Genomic DNA, 18327 nt, shown 5'->3' with positions numbered 1-18327 from the left:
TATATCCCAATGTCAGACTCAAATCCTCAAAGATTTAAATATGGTCGAATTTCTACGGGAATGGCTGGGGTTTATTGTGGACAAGGAGGAATCCACTCTTATCCATTCACACTCTATAGCGTTTTTAGGCTTCATGATAGAAATAGTCAACATGATTTTACTATTGCCCACAAAGAATAAAGAAAGTGACCAAGATAAGGAAAAAAGTATGCAATGCAATGTACTCAAAAAGGAGTTTACTACTCTATGGGAGCTAACAAGACTAATAGGTCTCTTATCCCCTTCAATTCTGGCGATATTCCCTGGTCCATTACACTAGCATGCATTACAAAGAGTAAAGGCAAGAGCGCTTTGGGCAAATTATGATATGGAGGAAAGAAGCCGTAAATCAAAGGCAAAGATGGAATCGGTTTGATGGTTAGAGAATTTAGATGGCTGGAATGGGCATGTACTTTTTGGATGTTCACCGGACTTCATTTTGGAGTTGGATGCATGTCTAACTGCCTGGGGTGCATGCTTGAGTGTACAGGAGACTGTTGGATTGTGGTCAAACACAGAGAGATTGCATCACCTAAATTATTTGGAATTGAGAGCAGTTCTTTAGGTTCTCATGAGTTTCATACATTGTTTGCAAGGCAGACCAGTATTGCTGAAAATGGACAATGCTTCTGCGGTGGCCTATATTAATCGCTTAGGAGGCACAAGATCCCTTGGTCTGTCAGATTTAGCCAAGGAGCTCTGGTTGTTTTGTTTAGAACAGTAAATCAGTTTGAGGGCAGAGTATGTGCTTGAGAAGACAATTGTAACTGCAGACTGGAATTCAAGATTCTTAAGAGATTACAGCAATTGGAAAGTGAACCAGAAGTGTTTCAGGAAAATAGATACGTTTTGGGGTCCTCTGGAAATAGACTTCTTTTGCAAGCAGACTGACCTTTGAACTGGAGAAGTATTACAGTTGGATGTCGGATCCGGAGGCTCTAGCTGTAGATCCATTCCTACTGAGCTGGAGGGTGGCGAACACTTCTGCGTTTCTACCCTTCACCACGAGTCAGAGGTCCTGCAGAAAGTGAGATGAGAGAAGTGTACTCTTGTACTGCTAACTCCATTCTGGGTATCACAAGTGTTGTTTCCATTGCTTTTGGAACTCATTCAAGGTTGCGAGATGGGTGAAATGTACAATGCACCAAGCTTGTGTCGAGTTGAAGAAATTTCATGCCGAATCTATGAGAGGTTGTAGGAAGCTGGCTCTTTAAGTGATATATCATAAATCTGAAATATCGTGTAAAGAGTGTTCCCTTATGAGTGGACAGGGGCTTTCTATACAATCCCAAAGTTCTCTATTGGGGGTAGTGTGGTTGAGCAGCCTTGGGAGTGCAAGTCATCTGAAAATACACACAATGACCATTAAATGAAACACACGACTCAAGAAGGAGATCCACACCAATTTATAAAAAGCATTTGCAATGCAATTGGTCTCGCATTACAGAAAGTTTGAGCTATTGGCGTTGCATTATTATTTACTTTCAGTAATGCGAGACCTATTGGAGAAGTGTGGCTCAATGGTTAGAGCGGCAGACCCTGATGCAGAGGTCTGGCCTGGGACCAGGGTTCAATTCCCGCCTCGGCGGGTCTTGGGCTCAATTTCCTCGGACGTGTTAATTCTCGCCTCGGTGCCTGTTCTAATCATGGTTCCCACTCTGCAACTCTGGGCAATAGCGTGCTTAATCTCCACAACAGCACCAACAGCGCTGGGATGCCTGGCTTCACCTTGGGGGTGCCCAGGAGTGGACATTTCACAGGGAAAAGCCAGGAAGGGTTCCCAGCGGTATGAGTACAGCGCCAGGAAACCCCAGGGTAGCAGTGCGCTATACAAGTACAACACATTTATTGCATTGCAAATTCTTGTTTCATTTGTCAGTTGCCACCGGGGACACCTGGTTTAAGTTTACTCCAGTCATTGGTATTAGACTGATCTTTAATAACTAATGCTTGGTCTTTGAATCTTTTGCCCAAGGACTAGATCCAGCAGATAACTGACAAATATAATCGGAATGTTTAATTAACCTTTCATCGGCATGGGAGCAACAGTTTGGAATTGTTTGCCTTTTCTACTGAGTATGAAGGATTGTTTGATATAAAAAACATCTTAATGCAGCTCTGTTTAATGAGTTAAATTAACTATTTTTATAAATGATTCTCCTTCCCCATAGTTTTGTGTTTTGTGTTTTCTGGTTTTGTTTTTTTAGTATTGTTTTTTAAATGAATTGTGTAGTGCTACAATGTCCCATCTCCTGGTAGCACTTACAGGCCCTTTAACTAATATGCAAATAAATAAATGTACAGTCCAAAATTGTCTGTTCCCAGCTTTATTTGAAGTAGAATTGTGGGAGAGTTAGCAATGTTCAAATTGCTCATTTTTGATAGGGTATGGCGCTCCTTCGTGCAGCGTTGCTAAGTGCATGGCATAAACTGTGCATGGTTTAAAACATAATATAAATAATAAATGCCCTATTGCTTGGTACAACATTCCATGTTTTGTCATTGTTGGGAAAGACTGTACTTTGGATTAACAACTATGAAAGTCAGACTGCAGGACTCGCTATCAAATAGTTGCAATCCTATGCAATATAACATTTATTGCACCCTTGACCACCAGATCGAGTGGATGGTCATCATTTGCTCTTTTGCTGTGTTAACTAAAAATATTGCATGGGGAGTGTAAAATATAGATTCAGTATTTGGAATAATGCCGTTGACATACTAATGACCAGCACATTTATTCTGCAACTTTCTAGACTTTGCTGCATTTTTTTTATGTGGACCTGGCGTTTGTTGTTATTTCACACACCATAACTATATTATGTGCCTTTGCAAGGTGCACAGGCACTGAAATTCTTTCACTTGTCACAGGACCTGGAAGAGTTATCATAAATTGAGCTGCCATCAGTTAAATGGATTAAGAGCCATATTCATTTGTTTTTGTATTTTATGAAAATATATCTATCAAACTGGTTTACTGTAAGTAACTCGTAAAACCATGCTATGCCCGGTATGTCTGCCTGTGAGCGATGCTAGTTTGATAGAAGCGTGTAGATGCCTTTTAGCTGACTGCATCGTGTAGTTCCTCTAAACCCTAAATAGGATCTGCGCATTTAGACAACATACACTGTAGGATTGGTGTCAGACTGAATCTAGACACCGCAACTGGTATTTTGACCTGTAAACCAGCTAACTCACAGTGCCACTAGAAACCCCTCTTACCAAGGAAAGAATAGTTCTTGGCAACTATCGAACATGACAACCCCGATCCCTCTGGACCGTGGAAACTGTACTACTTTTCACTCAGTCACTCGTGCTCACTTAATCTCAGAGAGATTAACAGAATAAACGGTATGGACGTTTTTCAATAAGCATTTATTGAACAGTCGTTATTCTAATGCAAAATTGGTGTGCTGAAACAACCACTAGACAGAAACAGATATAAATGATTAGAAGCACTAAGAAAGTAAAAGGATGGTAGATTTCTACTGTTTTGCTGTAACCATGAATACAGGCAAGTATATAAAATACATGACAATAAAATGCGTACTCCTACGATGCTACCCTAACTAGATGTACCTAAATGTGCCTAGCATGTATGTAGGTGTGAAGCCAAGAATCCCTCTAGGATAAAGTCAACCCCATTAACTGGAGTGAGAAACATTGGGACCCCATCTTGGTCTGGAGTTGGACACCCCGCAAGGGATTTTAGACCACTGTGAGCTGGAGTATCTGCATGCAGGAGCCTCAGCGTCTCGGGTCAGTGTGTCGGCAGGGAAATCCTGATCTCCTCTGTTTGTCTCAGCAAGATGTGATGTTTACATACCCAAAGGTCTCCCCAGGGGTTCTACCTTGCTGTGCCACTTGTCGGATTTAGGATGACGTCAGGAATTATCTGTATACATAGTTATTATACAGGAGATGGTAGTTCTGCTGAGTTTCCAAGAATCCTCATGCATAATGCATGAGGCTTTTACCAGGGAAAATCCCGCATTCTGTGTGCATTGTCGTATCTAGGTGAAAAGGTCAGTCCCCAAAAGCTGTTATGTGTGTAATGTAGGGGAGAGTATAGGTGAAAGGTTACGATGTTACCTGAGCCTATATTGGTGTACCTATATAGAATATAACAACTGGGGATACAATAAGTTATTTAAAGGTTTTTTCATCTGAAAAAGGTTATTTAAAGACATGCATATAACAACATATATTTTTCGTAAGCTCTGAGCTTTCTTTGTTATGCCCAACAGCACTTCGGGCTCACTCTGTGTGAAGGTTCACTTCACATAACATCATTTCATTGCATTAGTTTTGAATTATTGGTGCTTGCGCAGTTCGTGTGACAGACTTACATATAGATACAAAAGACCAATAGGTCATGGCATGTAGATTTGCTCTACAACTGGTTGGGAGAGAGGTGCGCAAGTGCTATGGCTAAAGCAGAGAAATTTACCTTTTTTACATCATCAGTACAATTTTTGCAGTTTCATTGGTAACTGACAGGCAATGAGTGTCAAAACCAACGGTTTGTTCGCGCAGAGAGGCAGAGAACGCAAAACAACAAACAAAGAAGGAATGTGCTCCTGAAATGCATGGAACGTTCTGCAGCATAGACACGTTTTTACATTTGCAGGTATTCTACCTATCGTAACTGCAACCGGAGGAAGTTCCTCTTGAAAAGTTACGAGGGAGGTAGAGGCACTGTAAATCTGAAACTAGAGACGCCACACCAAGTTATGGAACAATTTTGGTGATGCCTACTGACAGGATAAACATGTCCTACGCGGGAAGTGGGAAAAGGTAAAATTTAATTTGTACCACAACAAGTTTGATTTCGATGCAGGGCTTTAACGCGCCAGCCCCTCCTACAGTGGTCACTGATTGAAGCAGAAAGAAGGCTCCCCACTGGTGCTCAGAGAGAATGAGGGTACTCCTGTTCTTCAGTGTGCTCGCAGGGAAGAAATAAGGGCTCCGAGGCTGCTCCTCATCCCTAGGCTCCAAGCCTATCATTCAGAAATGTTTGCTGCAGGCAGCCTGAAGGGCATTAGGCACCATTGTTAAATGTGTCTGCCCGTGTTGTAAAAGTAAAAGGGGAGGCCGTGCTGCAATATTTAGCGCGGCGCCTGGGGGAGGGGCTGGGGGCAGCAAGGGGCATTTTTACAAGGAAAAACATTCAAAAAATTGTTTCTCTAGTAAAGCTAAAGCGCAGAATGGGGCGGTAGTAAAAAAATAAATTGTTAAATGTGTCTACCCGTGTTGGAAAAGTAAAAGCGTGCGCCACGCTGCAACATTAAGTGCGGCATTGGCGACAAAGGGCGCTTTTACAAGGAAAACTATAAAAACATTTGTTTCTGTAGTATAGCTAAAGCACAGAATGGGGGCTAGTATGAAAAATAAAATAAACAAATAGTCCCTAAAAAAAGATACAAAGCTACAGTGTAAGGAAACTGTAGTTGGCTGGTGCTCCTCGCTTACAAACGTAAGTGATGTATCGGGAGCACCGGCCAAAAGGGAGCCAGGAAACAAGAGCAATAGGGTTTCTAACCAATGGCAAGCAGCAGCTGTAATTACTCTCCGTAGAGTGATTACAGCAGGTCTTGCAGACAGTGCATGCGCGGTGATGCTCGACCTAAAAATAGCATGTACCTTTATATATTTTTAGGCATCAGAGAAAAATCGTTCAGGTAAGTATGTTTTTAAATATTAATTATTTTCACTTTAAAAAGTGGACACTGCAATTTCCGATTTCTGCAATGTTATTCTATGGAAGGAAAAGAAAGTTCTGCAAACAGGGACAGTACAGAAACTTATGGGACCAATCTCCAGAAGTTAAAGTGAGTGGTGGACAAAGTCCAAAGCAGCATCAACAGTGCACCACCAATGGCATGGGGCCGCCAGATGCAGGGTGCAAAACAGTGTCGGGAGCCCAATAGGCTTCTGTGGAGAACGGTTACTGCGAAAAGAGGCTGCCGGTGTCATGATCCCACTACGGGCTCTGCAACATCCGGCCAATCTTAGTATTTGTAAGGGTCCTTTTAGACCCAAGACATTTAATGCCCGGTAAAAAACCCACCCCTGTCCCGTGCAACCAGTACTGCCAAGTGATATGTGTGGTATATAATTATTTATATGATGTGAAAGTTACTGTGCATTGAAAATGACCTGTATGTGAAAGTTACTGTGCACTAAGACTGATTTGATCACGTTTTCAAGTTATGTCTCTCGGACTGTGTTAACAACGAAGGCTAAAACAGAAACGAGCTTACTGAGCTCGGACTCCCACTGTCTCGTGCTCTGTATTTGCTGTGGGAAATAATGTAGAAACAAGCACACGGAGCTCTGACTCCGTTTGCATCGTGCTCTGTGTTTTCTGCGAGGAATGACTTAATGTGGCACGTACATCCATACGTGGTGGCCATCTTGGGTGTGGCATGTGTATTTAGTGCCACACCCACTTCCAGAAGGTGCTTAGCCTTCCGGATTTTCGACAGTTTCCAACCAATCTCGAGGGACGCTTACCTGTCTGTCGATGCAGTGTTCCTTCTTCAGGTTCCTGATCAACCGAGCAACGCATCGTCGTCCTGGACACTGGTACCTGTGGATACAAAAGAAAAAGCTACGTCTATTGTAAGAAAAAGGAGCCCATCGCAAGTAAGATCTTCTAGCTTATAAACAGTTTGGAACAATCTGCTAAATTTTTGGAACTCTTAGGTGCAAGAGAATGCTACCTGAAGACACTTCATAATTTGTTTTGCTGTTAGAATTGGACATTAATTTTATGCACTTTGTTATGGTGAATATTTGTGTTTAAGCAGAATTTTGTTTTTTAGTTCAAGCTTGTAAGTAGTCATCACTGGGGCAGTTAGATAGTGTGAGTATTTATTATAATTGTGTATGATTGTGTGTGAGTTTATTTACAGAACTAACATTTACAGAATTGAACAACATATTAAGACTGTGTTACTATTTTTGCATCATAGTATAACTCCATCCAGTTCAGCAAGTTTAGTGATGAGAACCACGCCATCTTCCTAACAAGCCCCATCATTTGAATCCACTGTTACAAGCTCTAAGGATGCTTACCCGCTATGCCTTTGAATCGCAGGTAGGAATAAAAAAAAAAAAGAATAGGCATTCAATTTATTGTTGAGGAGAAAAAGGCAGAAGAAAGTAAAAGCGTCACAAAGTGTTCTTGTTGCCTCACAGGTCAAAAACAAGAATCTTTCAAGCGTCCATCATCCAACTCTCCTCCTTGAACCCTACTAGTGTTCCCAGTGATATACACACAAACACAGGTCATAAGGTAGGGTACTGAGAAGTTTGGTCCATAACGTCTCTGCGAAATCCAACTTTTCAGACGTAAGGTAAGAACGCATTGTTATTTTGGCAGCAGGCTCTGGCTAGAAGGCCAGTCAGGCTGAACCATAAAAGGGGCTGAGGCCTCACAATGCTCAGGGACGTAGGGACGCCTTGCTCCTCTTGTCCACAGCACAGGGGTGACTGGTGCAGAGGTGTTGTTAGGCGTTGTGCTTTCTTACCAGGAAAGTAGCAATGGGAGGGGCCTGCACGCAGAGGCTGCAGGCGACATCTGGAAGTCCAGGAAGGGTGAAACCATAATAGACTCAGGATCTTGAGGGCTGAGGATCCATTTTTGGCACTGGTGGCCAACTTCAACTCGTGCCGGAGGCAACATGTGCTGTGGTTGCTTCAGGTGTCGGATTTAATGGTTCTGGAGTCCTCAGAGGCCCTTCTTGTTACATGTGAGTCCAGCCAGTCACCTAAAACCCAGGTCCGTCTGCAGGGACGATGACAGTTCCTCAACCCCCCCCTGAACACCTCTCAGTGCTGCTGACCAAAAACAGAAGCTCTGGCAGGTGCCCGAAGAGGGAAGGGGATTTGGGATGAGAGACAAAAAAGAGAGACAGCTACTCTTCACGCTTTGCCAAGAAGAGAGTGTGTGCCGTCTGGGCCAGCCAGGTTCTGGAATTTGACACGACGAACCACTCGTAACTTTCCCTAAAATATACAGAGGTAGATAAGCACAGAATGCCCCTAAAAACTCTTTAGACTACTAGCAATACCAACATTACGTCTTCTACTACTTCTGATTACCTTTTAGGTGTGATGGCGCTTCAAACAGTTTGTCTCTCAATAAGCATTTAAGAAATGTATTTACAGATTTCTATGAACATAAAACAGGAATTTGTATTAGGCTGTGTATTCAATGTTATGAATTCACGTAGTATATTTGTTCATTTTTAATACCTTATGATCTCATCTGATTCTGCATAAGACTTTTCCAAAGACGTTTCCAAATTTGTTTCCAGAGTTCAATCCAAGCCTGTTTTAAAACTCACTAGGCAACTGTGCCTTAAAATGCTGCCCAAAATATCCAGCAACTTTAATAAAGGTGCACTAAAACGCAACTGCGCACAACAATATCAGAAAAGGCGTACTTTACATGTAGTCCTTGGCACTTTACAATGTTAACAAATGTCCCCTTACAACTGCCAAAGAAGGGCACAACCAAAATCAGTCAATTTCAAAATACAAGGAGAGTTGTTTTCCAAACACAATCAGAAAACATGTGCATCAAGCATCAGAAAGCTTCAAAAACACCAGGAAGAATTGTTGCCAATTTTACAATCAAACACATGTGCAACAATATCGGGCAGTTTTCCAAATTGCATTCAAAAAGCAATACCATTAATTTAAAAGCCAAGTTCTTCACTTAAATAGCACTAATGATCATTTACAATAACAACAAAAAACAGTACAGCTTCAATTGAACACTTAGCTCTTGATCATTTACAATAACAACAAGAAATGTAAAGCTTTAATTGAACACTTAGCTCTGAAGCACTTTTAAAATGAGTCCAGAAATGTTCTTATCTCAGTCCTGAGCGGTCTCAAAGACAGGGAGAATTTCTGCTGGCAGAGGGCACAAGGCGAAATCCTTCCCTTCAGCTGAGGCTCCAATTACGTGAGGCTCCAGGGAATGCCTGTGGCAGGAAACAGAAAGCCAAGCAACAGGTGTCTGCAGATCGAGGCTATTTTAGCCAAGATACTGGGCGTTGCCGGGCGTGTTCAATCCATGTGCTCAGTACCTTTACAGCTCACGTGTTAAACCCACTGCAAGCAGCTGCACCTGTGCCCCCTGATCCTCAGATATCTAACAAGCATTGGCCAGGTCCATACAAAAAGAATAAACATTGGCAAAAGCAAATACATTGAAGAAAAAACAAACATTGGTCAAAGTACTTATTGAAGGAACACTGCAATATGATTGATATTCCCACCATATGGGTGTTGACAAACAATGCAGGGGACTCTGTGGATGGAGTGATGGGGCTTCCTGACAGTCCTCCCTCTCAAAAGTCCTGGTAGTGGTCGTGGCTTCGAGCGATTTTGTTGGTAGAATTGTCACACTAATCGAGTAGCATGAACAGAAGAGGGGGGTTCTCTTGAATTGTCTTCTGTACTGTACCCTTCTCTATGCCAATAAATAATGCAACACTCCCCAAATTCTCTTAGAATCCAAAACCTTGGCTACTTCAAACTCCCATTCTCCATGGACCTTCACTGGGGGTGGGGGTGGTCCTGTCCGAGTAGAGGGAGAGTAGGGCCGTAGCAGAGAAATGTGAAAAACCGGGTGAATCCGATAATCCGATGGGAGCTCTAATCTTACTGTCACCGGATTGATCATTTTGGTAATGGTATAGGTTCCCAGATACTTTGGGTTTAATTTACGAGATCCGTAAATGTTCAAATTTTTTGTAGAAAGCCATACTTGGTCTCCTATTGCATATTGTGGGACTGGCAGTCTATGTTTATCCGCTTGTTTTTTAACTTGTTTTTGGTATGACTCTAAGTGTTTTTTAACTTGTGTCTGGATTTGTGTTCATGGCCTGGCGGGACCTGACTAACAACAAATGGCTGCAATACTGGGAGCATTCTGGGGTGGTAACCGAATACACAAAAAAAAGGTGAGACTCCATTAGCTGCATTGGCTGAATTATTATACACAAATTCCGCCAGTGGTAACGCCTTTTCCCATTCACTGGTCAGGGTAACAAGAAAACAATGCAATGATTGTTCCAAGGTCTGGTTAAGGCGTTCTGTCTGTCCATCCGCTTGAGGATGGTAGGCGGAGGACAGACAAACATCAATTTTCATAGAGGAACAAAAATTTGGCCAAAACCTAGACACAAACTGTGAATCTCTGTCGGACACAATTGCTGTTGGTAAGCCATGTAATGTGACCACATGTTGTATAAACAGGTCTGTTAATTCTTTTGCCGGCGGCATGTGCATTAAAGGAACAAAGTGTGCCATTTTTGTTAAATAATCTACCACCACCCATATAATGGACAACACTTTGATGTGGTTAAACCGGTGATAAAATTCATACTAATTGTATGCCAAGGTGCAGGTGGGATGGGCATTGATTGGAGTAGTCCAGCAGGAGCAACATGAAGGGGTTTGGATCGTGCACAGGTTGGACCGGTTTTGACGTAGCTTTCAACATCGGATGCGAGGGTGGGCTAACAGAAATCTCTCTGGCATAATTCCACCGTTTTCTTTACCCCTGGATGACCAGCAAATGCTGAGTCATGATGCCAATTCAGAACAGCATCACACAACTCCTGCGTGGGAATGTACAACTGGTGATCATGATACCAGAGGTCTCCCTTTTTAAAAGTATGAGGAGGGGTGAACTCTTTTTGTTGTGCTACTTGGACCTGCGCTATAAAATCATTGGGGGAACACAATGCAATGATCTTATGTTCCGGGATAATAGCAGTAGGTGTGTCAGTACCCTTGTCCGGAGCTGGAAAATTTAATTGTGACAGTTTGTCAGCCTTCTGCTGTTCTTTTCCAGGCCTGTATGTAATTACAAAATCAAATTCGTTGAAAAACAAAAGCCAACGTAGTTGTCGTGGAGTTAGCGCTTTGACATTCTGATAAAATTGCAAATTACGGTGATCTGAGTAAATTGTTATTGTGTGACGGGCTCCTAGCATATGGTGGCACCACTCATGAAAGGCAAGTTTGATGGCTAAGAGTTCTCGTTCTGCCACTGTATAATTTTGTTCAGCAGGCAAGAGTTTTTTTCGAAAAATAGGCCACTGGATGTAGATGTCCTGATGTTGTGTCTCTCTGGGACAAAATACCTCCAACAGCAACCTGAGATGTGTCGGCCTCCACATAGAAGGTTTGTGAAGGATCTGGGTGATGTAACAGTGGGGCTTCGGTAAAGGCTTGCTTGAGTTTCTGGAATAATTCTTCTGCTGCTGAGGACTAATGAAAAGTAACCCCCTTCTTGAGAAGGTGAGTGATGGGTGACACAACGGAGAACTGAGGGATAAACCGACGATTAAAATTGTCGAAACCCAAAAACCTCTGAATATCCTTTAAGGAGCTGGGTGTTTCCCATTTCAATATGGCCTGAACCTTGGAATCATCCATAGCTATACCGTTGGGAGATATTACGTAACCCAAAAACTCAATGCGGGTAGCATGGAAGACGCATTGCTTTAACTTAATAAATAGTTGATGCTCTTGTAGCCATTGTAAAACAGTGCGGACATGCCCAATATTTTCTTTGGTTGTTGATGAAAAGATCAGGATATCTTCTATGTAAACTATTACAAAGACGTCCAGGAAATCCTGCAGCACATCATTGATGAAAAATTTAAATGCTGCAGGAGCATTACACAAACCGAAAGGCATCACTGTATATTCAAAAAGACCGAATTTAGCCGTACCTGATCTAATAATACCAGTATTAATGGGAGTGGGTAGCGTTTTTTTACCGTCACCTTGTTTAAGGCACGATAGTCTATGCAGGATCGAAGTTCTTTATTCTTTTTAGGGACAAAGAAGAGTGGCAAACTAACGGGGATGTAGAATGTCTATAAATCCCCTTTAGTAATAAGTCGTCCAAGTATTCACACAAATATTGGGGCTCAGGCTCAGACAAGGCATACACACGACTGCACGGTAGAGAGGCTCCGGGGAGCAAATCAACACGCCAGTCGTACGACCGGTGGGGTGGTAACTGGGTTGTCTGTTCTTCAGAGAACCCATCATTAAAGCCACTGTATTGTTTTGGTAAGGTGATTTCTGATTCCTCCGCTTGAATCAAAGCTGAGTTGTCAACCATGGAGGCATAGTGCAAGGGCGTTAGAGGATGTTGATCAGTGGAATAGCATGCCTGCCAACAATGCGTGGAATCCATGGTCACTGTGCGTTTGCACCAATCAATTTTAGGATTGTGTAATTGGAGCCATGGTATACCCAATAGGGCTCTAAACACAGGGGTGTCAATAAGATCAAAATGGATCTGTTCGGTGTGTCCATCAGCACAGATCATGGTTACTGGGGAGGTCTGAAACAGTATTAAACCAGAAGATAATTCTGAGCCGTCTACGGCACGCACAGGCTCAGGAACCTTTTTCTTGACAGTTGGAATGTTTAAGGTTTTGGCTAAGCCTATGTCCAGAAAATTTCCGGTAGCTCCAGAATCCGACAATATGAGAATAACTTTTCTGGTCTGGGTAGAAAAGAGCAAGGTAACTATTAAGGTTACATGATGAGGTGCAGCAGTCATAGCGTTTCCTAAATGATGGCAAGCGGCCAATTTATTGTTTGTGCTCGATAAGGGGGCCTCAATCCTTATCGGGCCTGGAAGTTTTCCGACTGCTTAGTTTCAACGATGGGAAGAGGTGTGTCAATAACAGCAACTGCCTTTTTGGGGGCAGTTTTACTCAAACAATCCCGGGCGAAATGCCTAAACTTCCCGCAATATAAACAAAGATTAAGGCGACGTCTCCTATCCTTTTCCTCCTTGGACAAAGGTCCCCTAAGTCCCCCAATCTGCATGGGCTCCGTATGATCGGCTGAAGTATTGGCATTGGATGTGTCTTTTTTCTCATGTTTAACTACAACGACTCTGGGCATGTCACCACAAGTCTTTTCACTCTTCCTTTCTCCCAGACGATGATCCAACCGGACTACTAAGTCAATAAATTCAACACAATCAGATGGCAAGTCAACAATTTGCGCCAAAACATCTTTTAAGTCATCTCGAAGGCCACGATAGAAAAGTGATGTTCTTGCTCATCTGGCCATTGTGTCTCAGCAATTAGCCTATTAAAGGACGTGATATAAGACAATAAATCCTTATTGCCCTGACGCAGGTTCAGCAGCTCATTGTCGCTTGCCTGTTTAAACTGGTGCCTTGCAAAAAGCTTTTGCATTGTTTCCTTAAAACAGCGAAAGTTATGCAAAAACGGGTCATCCCTTTCTACGAATGGTATTGACCACGTGGCCGCCATACCACCTAGATAGGATAGGACAAACGCCACTTTTGAGGCGTCATCAGGAAATGCTGCAGGTTTACAGAGGAAATGTGACTTGCATTGATTCATAAAAATGCTGAACTTTGTCTGGTCTCCAAAGAACCGTTCAGGGGGAGCCAATGGAACTGGAGTAGGAGTGGTGACATTGACATTTAGAGGTCGGGCCACCCCTGCTCCCTCTGTAGCCAATGGGGTGAGCGTAAAGCGCTGAGGTTAAACCACTGGTTTGGTTTTGACCGGGGTGTTATCCCAAGGGTTTTCTTGTGGCTTATATTGTTGCAACTCGCAATGTAGCGTATGGTTTTCTTGTTTTAATGCAGTGACTTCCTGCTGTAAACTTAACACTATTCTAGATAAGTCTTGTACTGTCATGGAGTTTTCTTCTGTGGTGATGTCCATCATCCAGGCAGACTTAGTTTTTGTGGCTTGGCTTTATTTTACAAGTGTGTCCCGCCACTCACCTGAAAACCAGGTCCGTCTGCAGGGATGATGACAGTTCCTCAACTCCCCCTGAACACGTCTCAGTGCTGCTGACCAAAAACAGAAGCCCTGGCAGGTGCCCAAAGAGGGAAGGGGATTTGGGATGAGAGACAAAGAGAGACTGCTACTCTTCACGCTTTGGCAAGAAGGGGGTGTGTGCCGTCTGGGCCAGCCAGGTTCTGGAATTTAACACGGCGAACCACTCGTAACTTTTCCTAAAATATACAGAGGTAGATAAGCACAGAATGCCCCTAAAAACTCTTTAGACTACTAGCAATATGAGAAGGTGGCCTGGTATATGCTCTCTACTAGTTCTAGTGGGCACCTTGTATCAGTCCAAACAACCCCTTTTGGTGATAGGTTAAAGACAACCTTTATTGAAAGCTATCGTAGTGGTAGCTATGGAGAGCAGCCTTCAGGCTGAGTCTTGAAGGAATGTAATGCAGCTTGTTTTACCAGTCTATAATCTCTTCAATGATCAAATGAAAAGACAACCACACCAGGTATATATTCAAAATATATGTATTTAAGATAAAACACACCCCTCTAGTCTCTTTATGAGACTGGAGTTCGAAGTACTTTGTTTACAAGATAGTAATCACCAGTAATAGCACAAATACACATTTGGGCCCTAGGGGCGTACCAAACCATATACTTAAAAAGTGGTATAAGTACCACAACTCAACTAGACACAAGGCCTAGAGCCTGTAGAACCACTGGGACCCCAAGGAACCACCCAAAGTAGTGACACAGGGGACCCACGGGGACTGTATGCAGTGTGTAAACACAACCGCAGGTTCCCGTTATCTTCTATGGGCAAAGTCGCGGTTGGAATTTTAAAGATTAGGGACACTTCTAATCGAGTCAGGACCAAACCCTTTTGGACTTAAGCAGTTCTAGGGCTAGCACCCATGAGAGCACTGGAGTACTCAAGTTACCTCACCCAGGGAAGCCAGGTGCATAGGTGTCTTTTGGTGTCGGGTTGCGTCGTCGATTTCAATGGAAGCCTGCAAGAAACTGCTGCTGCCGTGAAGAGGAGAAGTGTAAGGAGAGATCCAAGCCTGGATCTAGGATATAAGGAACCTGAAAGCAGAGGGGACAGAGTCTGGGTCACTTACCAGTGACCTAGGGCAGGATGGACCAATGCCCACAGATGGCGGGTGCTTCAGGTGAGTTGACGGGTGTCTTGACTCTTCAGCCACGAGATCCAGGAGACTTCGACGAAATCCACAAGCCGGATTCGAGCTGTCCCACAAAGTCTGTCGAGTGCTGCGGTGTCGGCAACCAGATTGGACACAACAAGCCTTGGCAACTTTTCCTAAAATATACAGAGGTAGATAAGCACAGAATGCCCCTAAACACTCTTTAGACTACTAGCAATATGAGAAGGTGGCCTGATATATGCTCTCTACTAGTTCTAGTGGGCACCTTGTATCAGTCCAAACAACCCCTTTTGGTGATAGGTTAAAGACAACCTTTATTGAAAGCTATCGTAGTGGTAGCTATGGAGAGCAGCCTTCAGGCTGAGTCTTGAAGGAATGTAAAGCAGCTTGTTTTACCAGTCTATAATCTCTTCAATGATCAAATGAAAAGACAACCACACCAGGTATATATTCAAAATATATGTATTTAAGATAAAACACACCCCTCTAGTCTCTTTATGAGACTGGAGTTCGAAGTACTTTGTTTACAAGATAGTAATCACCAGTAATAGCACAAATACACATTTGGGCCCTAGGGGCGTACCAAACCATATACTTAAAAAGTGGTATAAGTACCACAACTCAACTAGACACAAGGCCTAGAGCCTGTAGAACTGCTGGGACCCCAAGGAACCACCCAAAGTAGTGACACAGGAGACCCACGGGGACTGTATGCAGTGTGTAAACACAACCGCAGGTTCCCGTTATCTTCTATGGGCAAAGTCGCGGTTGGAATTTTAAAGATTAGGGACACTTCTAATCGAGTCAGGACCAAACCCTTTTGGACTTAAGCAGTTCTAGGGCTAGCACCCATGAGAGCACCGGAGTACTCAAGTTACCTCACCCAGGGAAGCCAGGTGCATAGGTGTCTTTTGGTGTCGGGTCGCGTCGTCGATTTCAATTGAAGCCTGCAAGAAACTGCTGCTGCCGTGAAGAGGAGAAGTGTAAGGAGAGATCCAAGCCTGGATCTAGGATATAAGGAACCTGAAAGCAGAGGGGACAGAGTCTGGGTCACTTACCAGTGACCTAGGGCAGGATGGACCAATGCCCACAGATGGCGGGTGCTTCAGGTGAGTTGACGGGTGTCTTGACTCTTCAGCCACGAGATCCAGGAGACTTCGACGAAATCCACAAGCCGGATTCGAGCTGTCCCACAAAGTCTGTCGAGTGCTGCGGTGTCGGCAACCAGATTGGACACAACAAGCCTTGGCAACGGCAAGTCACTGGAAATCAGAGAATGGACTGCGGTGCAGACCAGCAATGTCTGATAGACTCACCCAGTGAAGGTATGTAAGGGCACATCTGGAGCAACCAGGAAAGCCCAAGCAGAAAAGGAGTTGCCTTCGTGGGGACCTGCTAGCCAACGGGCTAGTGATCGCAAAGGAGCCTCAAGCGGTCGCACTTGGAGCTGGCCCACGGGTCACTCGTGGAGTGAAGGCCAACAATTTTCGGTGCTGGAGGTGCTCAAGATAGGGGCTATTGGGAGTCCAAAGCACAACTTCGAGGAGGACCAGGAAGATAGTGTTGCTGCAAAAGTTCACGGTGTCTAGGGGTCACGGTTCCACATCACCCATGATAGCCATGGGCCTCAGCTTTGCTGTGAACTCAGGGTAGCTTCGGGGAAGTCTGGAAATCTACCTCTGGGGATGCAGAGACTTCAGCGTCCGGCGGGAGCTTCAGAATTGCAGACCAATCAGTTGCTTCTTTGGTGCCTGCCAAGCAGGGGAGTCACTCCTTGACCCCAAGGGAGATTTCTTCAGTCTTCTAGTCAGGATAGAAAGTCGAAGGTTCAGGATATATGTTGCAGAGTTTCGTCCAGGGTAATTTAAAGTCCTAGGGACTGGATTCCTATACTTATAGCAAGTTTAGGGGATGGACTCAACCTAAGGCCCCACCTATGGGTGGGCCAGGAAAGAGGGGTGGTTACACCCATTTCCTTTGTCCAGTTACATGCCAGAGCAGGGGCAGGTAGCCCCTGCAACCGGTTTGAACTGGAGTATGCACAGGGACACCAAGTGTGCCTCCAGTGCAGGACTTCAAAGCACCAGAGAGTGCTCCCGCCCAGCCCCAATACACATCAGCCTGTCTGGGGAGGTGGTTACACCTCCCTTCTACATGAAACCTATTGTCCAGGCCTCCCCTGCCGGAGTTTCGGTCAGCAGCAGGAGGCCAGACCCGTGTCTGTGGCAGCGGCATACATTTTGTGATGCCAGGGTTCAGGAAAGTCGTACCGGGTTTAGCCAGCGTGAACATGCCTCTCCCTCTAGAAGGGTGGAATGCTACCCCCGCCGCCAGAATTGGTGGGGGGGGGTAGTATTCCAAAGCGTTTGACACCAAACACGACATGTTTTGATGCAGCCATTCCAAAGTTAGCATTTACAGCGCGGTTATAATGCATTTAAGAGTATATGGTATGGCTGTATCACAGAACAGACAGCTATAAGGAAGTATTTACGAAAGCTGCAGAGGGGCTCAGCTCATGCTTGAGCACCCTCTCACATAAAACCAAGCACTCTGTCTTCAGGATTGTCAAGGCCTGCCATATGAGTGGCTTATAGGTTTATATGTGTCTGTATAGGGTAGTGATGTAGGTAGCCTATACCACAGTAAGGGTTGCAAGCACACCCTTACCCAGGCTGCAGTAGCAGACCTGTGGTGCCATTTTGTAGTGCTTCCCAGGGGTGGCATAATACATGCTGCAGCCCCTGGTAGGCCTCTGAGGTACCTATGCCCTAGGTGCATAGTATACCATATACTAGGGGCTTATAAGGCACTCCAGAATCCAATTAGATATGTACCTAATGTACATGGAAACCACTTTAGAGAGGAAGCAGCTAGGCTGTGGTCCTGATTAGCAGGGCCACAGCCAGACTAAGGTCGAAAAGCAGTGAAACACCAGCAAAAAGTGGGGGTACCCATGTGAAGCAGATCCTACTCTCCTACAAGCAATACCAACATTAAGTCTTCTACTACTTCTGATTACCTTTTAGGCGTGATGGCGCTTCAAACAGTTTGTCTCTCAATAAGCATTTAAGAAATGTATTTACAGGTTTCTATGAACATAAACAGGAATTTGTATTAGACTGTATATTCAATGTTATGAATTCACGTAGTATATTGGTTCTTTTGTAATACCTTATGATCTCACCTGATTGTGCATAAGACTTTTCCAAAGACGTTTCCAAATATATTTCCAGAGTTCAATCCAAGCCTGTTTTAAAACACACTAAGCAATTGTGCCTTAA

The 18327-nt window shown here is 44.0% G+C and overlaps 1 long non-coding RNA gene across 1 annotated transcript; it reads right to left on the bottom strand.

Moving 5' to 3' along the window:
* Nucleotides 1-697: 697 nt before the first annotated feature.
* LOC146812954 (uncharacterized) lies at nt 698-15434 on the bottom strand. The gene is made up of 3 exons (XR_014965996.1): nt 14999-15434; nt 6556-6631; nt 698-1057 (listed from the first exon to the last, which is right to left on the bottom strand). It is a non-coding gene; the product is annotated as an uncharacterized LOC146812954 (long non-coding RNA).
* Between the last annotated feature and the right edge of the window lie 2893 nt (nt 15435-18327).

Source organism: Triturus cristatus, chromosome 7 (genome assembly GCF_964204655.1).
Source record: "Triturus cristatus chromosome 7, aTriCri1.1, whole genome shotgun sequence".
In the NCBI taxonomy this organism is placed as follows: domain Eukaryota; kingdom Metazoa; phylum Chordata; class Amphibia; order Caudata; family Salamandridae; genus Triturus; species Triturus cristatus.
The sequence above is the reverse complement of the archived record's forward strand: the minus strand, read 5'-3'. Positions and strand labels throughout refer to the sequence as shown.